Below are 6,000 nucleotides of genomic sequence, written 5' to 3' on the forward strand. Positions count from 1 at the left end.
ACAGAGGGGTCTGGAAGAGGACAGATGGGTCTGGAAGAGGACAGAGGGGTCTGGAAGAGGACAGATGGGTCTGGAAGAGAACAGAGGGGTCTGGAAGAGGACAGATGGGTCTGGAAGAGGACAGAGGGGTCTGGAAGAGGACAGATGGGTCTGGAAGAGGACAGAGGGGTCTGGAAGAGGACAGATGGGTCTGGGGAATGAAGATTTAGAGGTCTGTTGGAGGACCGAGGACTCTGGAAGGGACAGATATACATAACTTATAGCAACATGGAAGCGAAAGCCATCTTGATAAAAATAATACAACAATCTTTATTGATCAAAATTCAACATATAAAAACATATTAAAAGAGGGGAAACATACCAAAATTTACCCCATCAACTGTGTCACAAACCGATCGGAGCCACGTGCCCCTGATCCTTCCTCACAACTTCCGTGAGTTCCGGGTTTAGGATAATGTGAAGCGAGCTTATAAATGTTCTATATTTATTTACTCAAAAGAGCGATGCTAGGTACAGTATATACAAGCGGTTACAAGATATATATACAGTAGTCAGACAAATACAGTAAGGAAGCAGTAATACGATACAGTAAAATTAAAAGGAATAAAAGTGAATATACCACACTTTCATCTAAGGTCTCTGGACACGGCAGGAAGGGTGCTGTCATGGGTCCAGGGCAGTTCCTTGTGTCTTTCTGCCCATCTGTAGCGACAGGTGACCCTCAACAGAAGACCCCTCCTCTCTCACAGAGGGACACATTTATATGTAACTTGGGCAGGGCAGAAAATAGGCGATTTACATGTAATCTCCTCTTCCCTTCTATCAGACATTTCATAATCCATTTCCCAGCAATATTCTCATTGTAAGGTGCGCATGGTAATTGATCTAACACAGGAGCTTCCCCTGACTTCAGAGGTAATTCAATTAGCTATTTCTCATTGCCATGATTCAATTAGCTCCCCCATACTCTTTTCAGGAATAGGTGTTTGCACTACAAAGGTATATATCCTAGCTGACCTGTATTCAATTCTCTCCTGGCTTGTCACCCTGGTGTGAGCGGAGGCTCCCAGGGGTTGATGTATTGAAAGGAAACAAATGCTGATGTAAATACTTTTGTCGTGTCCCTGTGAACGCCATCCTGGGCAATAGCATCCTTTTGGTAATTGCCTTTTGGAGCCGGCATAGTAACGTAAGAGTAATTAAGTCATATCCTGACTGTGGGGAATACACCATTTCCCCTGGGGTCCTTTGAAGTCAGACAGACTAGCATTCCTGCTGAGACTTTCATAACTGTGAATATGAATTTCCAGTCCCTGGCCTCACCACAAACTGGTTATACCAGATCGTTCCTCAGGAGGGAGCTGAAGCTCCGTAGACTAAAATGCAATTAACGCAGAAACTATCAGGACAAAAAACTTTTAGCAGCTACCAAAAAGCATATAAAAGGTAATCCTCAATATAATTGCACCCTTGATGAGGTGAGGATATTGATAAGGTGCATATATGCCAAATTACAAATAATAGGTGTATGATATTCGTCCAAATGTGAAAAGCGCTATTACCTAAAAAGAGTGTATAGTATAAGGTAGAACAGTGCCCAATTAAGTTTACACACTGTATTTATAAAATGGGAACATAGTACATGATGCTTACGTGGACAGTAAGTTCTGCTATCCAGTAAAGTATACTTGATTATGCATCATTAAATCCCACAGTTCAATTAGATATAGAATAAAGTTCCCAGCATAGTGCAAAGGTGTATAGGATAACATGCAGAGTGTATACCATTTAGGTAGCCATGGAAAGCAAAGTGCTGGGAATAAAGGCTACGACCTGTAGATGTGTTACTGGCCCCGACGCGCGTTTTGCGGTAAGCTTCTTTCTGGGGGATGAGACCTACAAAGTATATACTCTGCATGTTAACCTATATGCCTTTTCACTATGCTAGGACAGAGAATTCTGAAAGAGGAGGACAGAGTAGTTTGGAGAAAGACAGAGGAGACTGGGGGAAGAAGAGTCACAAGTGAGAGACATGGCTAGAGGTGACAGATGTTTCAAGCATGACAAAGAAGTTTGGAAGACAGAGGAGTTTGGAGAAAAACAGAAGAGTCTGGAGTGTTACGGGTCCGGGTGGTGGAACCTCTGTGCTTTGATGCAAGGAAGGACCAGAGCGGTGTAACTAAGTGCCTACACGGACTGACTCAGGCTGTACGTCGGCTTAGTCGACTCCGTGAACCAAGAAGGGACCAGGCAGGTGAACCAGGCGCCACTCTGGGACCGACCTTGTGTGAAAGCAGGAGACTCCCAGGGGTCAGATGACAGGAGCTGATCGGTACAGCGGATGAGCACGGCAGGTAGGCTGGCGGGTGATCCGGGTCGACAGGCAGGCGGGTACGGCGGATAGCCAGACAGGTACTCCGGTAAACGAGCAGGCGGGTACGGCAGGTAACTGGCTGGTGCTCCGGGTTGGCAGGCTGGCGAGCATGGCAGGTAATCTGGCAGGTGCTCCGGGTACGCAGGCTGGCGAGCACGGCAGGTAACCTGGCAGGTGTGTAATAGTGAGGAAGGATGTAATCTTCCTTTGGCACTGAAGTAGTTAAAGAGGGTGTTCCTGTAGTTAGACCTCTCTGAACTGTTGGTAGGCCAAGCTAAGGGGTTAGCTTTAGTGGTCCAGTCAGTAGAGTAGAGGGGGAACTTAGTGCCCTGATCAAGCCTTGAGAGTTATAGAGCTTGTTCCTGGCATAATTCCTTGTGGGCTGCAGTACCTGTAATCAGCCACAAGATGCCACTGTCCTGGGTGCAGATGTTAGGTTGAGTCTGCTAGCAGTGTTACAGTGATGGGGTTAATGTTGTGTGATGACAGTCCACAGAGGGTGGGCACATTAGGAAAATCTCTGCTTTGTTTCCAGAAGCAGGAAGTGATGAGTAGTAAGAGATAGGACAGTGAACTGTGGGGCAGCCTGACTATATGGTGGCTGCTAAGGTAGACGGGAGCTCCATACCCTCAGACAGTGGGATCACCAGTGTAAAAGTCTCCCTACGCAAGAGTCCTGTTAGCCGGCCGGAGAAACTCAACAGAGGTATTGAGGACCCGGGGCACTTCTAGTCTGCAGGAAGCAGAGGAAGGTAAATAGGACTCCAGGCTAAGAAGTGGGGGAGATATTGGATCCGGAACACTGTTGGTATTGCAGAAGAGTCTCTTGGGCTAGAGATAGAGTCACAGAGATGCTTCACTTAAAGAGGGAACCAGGGATGAAGATGTTGCCAGCGCCTGTGAGGGAGATAATAACCTGTCGGGCCTTATCCATTATATCTGCCTGTAAATATTGTACATATTCTTCTTCCCTAAGTAAAGTCCAAGTTCTGGTTAAGAACCTCGTGTCCTCTGAATTTATTACTGCCGTGGTCCCAGAAGAGAAATGCCTGGAGACAGCCGCGATCGGATGGTTGGAAGTAAGTGGAGCGCACCACATACACAGCCACACATCAGAGGGAGGACACGTATTGTCTGTAGGGTGCCAGAGCGAGCAGGGGCTACAGCTCGCCCACGACTACCTCGCTGGGGCACCTTATAGGTGCTCTGGGTAGGCAGGCTGGCGAGCATGGCAGGTAATCTGCAGGTGTTCCGGGTTGGCAGGTTGGCAGGCACGGTAGGTAATCTGGCAGGTGCTCCAGGTAGGCAGGCTGGCGGGCACGGCAGGTAATCTGGCAGGTGCTCCGGGTAGGCAGGCTGGAGATCACGGCTGATAGACAGACTGGCGGGCAGGACTGTTAGACAGACTGGCGGGCAGGGAACCTGAGGGCTGAGGAGAGTGTTAGCACACAAACAAGAACCTTGTACAGGCACCTCCATTTTGGTGCTAAATATAGGGGCAGCCCTCCGGCCATTGGCCAGTGACTCTTTAGGATGGCGCGCACAGCCCCTTTAAGAGGGAGGGAGCGCGCCCTAAGCACAGTGCCCGGGAAGCTGCGTGCAGTGCGCACCTTAGCAGCAGGGGAACATGAAGACGCCGGACCGGGACTGCGGCGGTGAGGGGAATGACGTCTCTGCCTGGCAGGAGGCAGAGGCGCCTATGCTACATGGAGGAGGAGGACAGAGGTATTTGGAGAAGGACAAACATGCTAATCTAACGGGCCGGGTACATAAGCTTCTTGGGTTGAAGGATGGGTTGTGGTGAAGGCCGCACTGTCGTTCTGAGTAGTGAAGGTCTCAGAGCATCGTGTTTCGGGCTGTTGGCCATCATCAGTGCAAAGTATGAGAACTGATCTGGCTGCATGAGAGGCTCTGGACTGAGGTAAATTTACGATTTTCTGTTGTGATGGAGAAGTCGGCTACATAACACACGTCCTCGTATCACGGTGTAAGATCACGGGCACAAGAGAAAAGCTCCATCAGCGAGTCCGGTAAGAAAACACTCCTGGCACTCACCCATCTCACTCGCCTGGCACTCGCCCATGGTAGGTATGGCAGTCGCCCATGTCAGGTCTGGTACTAGTCCATGTCAGGTCTGGTGCTCACCCATGTCAGGTCTGGTGCTCGCCCATGTCAGGTCTATTACTCGCCCATGTCAGGTGTATTATTCGCCCATGTCAGGTCTGGTGGTGGCCCATGTCAGGTCTGGTGCTCGCCCATGTCAGGTCTGGTACTCGCCCATGTCAGGCCTATTACTCGCCCATGTCAGGTCTATTACTCGCCCATGTCAGGTCTGGTACTCGCCCATGTCAGGTCTGGTACTCGCCCATATCAGGTCTGGTACTCGCCCATGTCAGGTCTGGTACTCGCCCATATCAGGTCTGGTACTCGCCCATGTCAGGTCTGGTACTCGCCCATGTCAGGCCTATTACTCGCCCATGTCAGGTATGGTACTCGCCCATGTCAGGTCTGGTACTCGCCCATGTCAGATATGGTACTCGCCCATGTCAGGCCTATTACTCGCCCATGTCAGGTCTATTACTCGCCCATGTCAGGTCTGGTATTCGCCCGTGTCAGGTCTATTACTCGCCCATGTCAGGTATGGTACTCGCCCATGTCAGGTATGGTACTCGCCCATGTCAGGCCTATTACTCGCCCATGTCAGGTCTATTACTCGCCCATGTCAGGTCTGGTACTCGCCCATGTCAGGCCTATTACTCGCCCATGTCAGGTCTATTACTCGCCCATGTCAGGTCTGGTACTCGCCCATGTCAGGTCTATTACTCGCCCATGTCAGGTCTATTACTCGCCCATGTCAGGTCTATTACTCGCCCGTGTCAGGTCTGGTACTTGCCCATGTCAGGTCAGCTGCCTTCTGCTGGTGCCGCCTGGTGTTCAGCTTCCTCCAGCTCATCCACAGCGGGCAACACGCTGACGGCATCAACGCTGCTAATCTAATGGGCCGGGTACATAAGCTTCTTGGGTTGAAGGATGGGTTGTGGTGAAGGCCGCACTGTCGTTCTGAGTAGTGGAGGTCTCAGAGCATGTGCCTTGGGTGCCGCCCTATACTGCGGCCCGGGACCTGCCCAGCACATACTGGACTTATCGTTGCTCCATTCCCGACTATCAGTCACAATTACCGGATAATTTACATGTAACAGCCAGAGCTCCACAGCGGCATCTGGTGTCCACAGGAGTTACTACATCCAATAGGGACTATTAGAAATAACAGCAGCAAGGACCTCTAGTGGTGGCCACATCAGAACTGCAGCACCCACATCTCACAACAGTTTCAGGGGTGCAGTGCCCCATGTTATTTGTCTTTTACCCCTTGGTGTCACTGCCGGTTTTGGACTTTTTTCCGGACCAATTATTGTCACTTTTCTATTGTGACGTTCCCGGAGACAGAACCTTTTACGTTTTTAGTGACAAGGTCTCAGGGCGGCTCCAGGTTTTCGTGGGGGGGTCTATTACTTGACCATGTCAGGTCTATTACTCGCCCATATCAGGTCTATTACTCGCCCATGTCAGGTCTGGCACTCGCCCATGTCAGGTCTGGCGCTCGCCCATGTCAGGTCTGGTACTTG

Source organism: Phyllobates terribilis, unplaced genomic scaffold (assembly GCF_046119375.1).
Source record: "Phyllobates terribilis strain yellow unplaced genomic scaffold, ASM4611937v1 Scaffold_4__5_contigs__length_816908805, whole genome shotgun sequence".
Classification (NCBI taxonomy): domain Eukaryota; kingdom Metazoa; phylum Chordata; class Amphibia; order Anura; family Dendrobatidae; genus Phyllobates; species Phyllobates terribilis.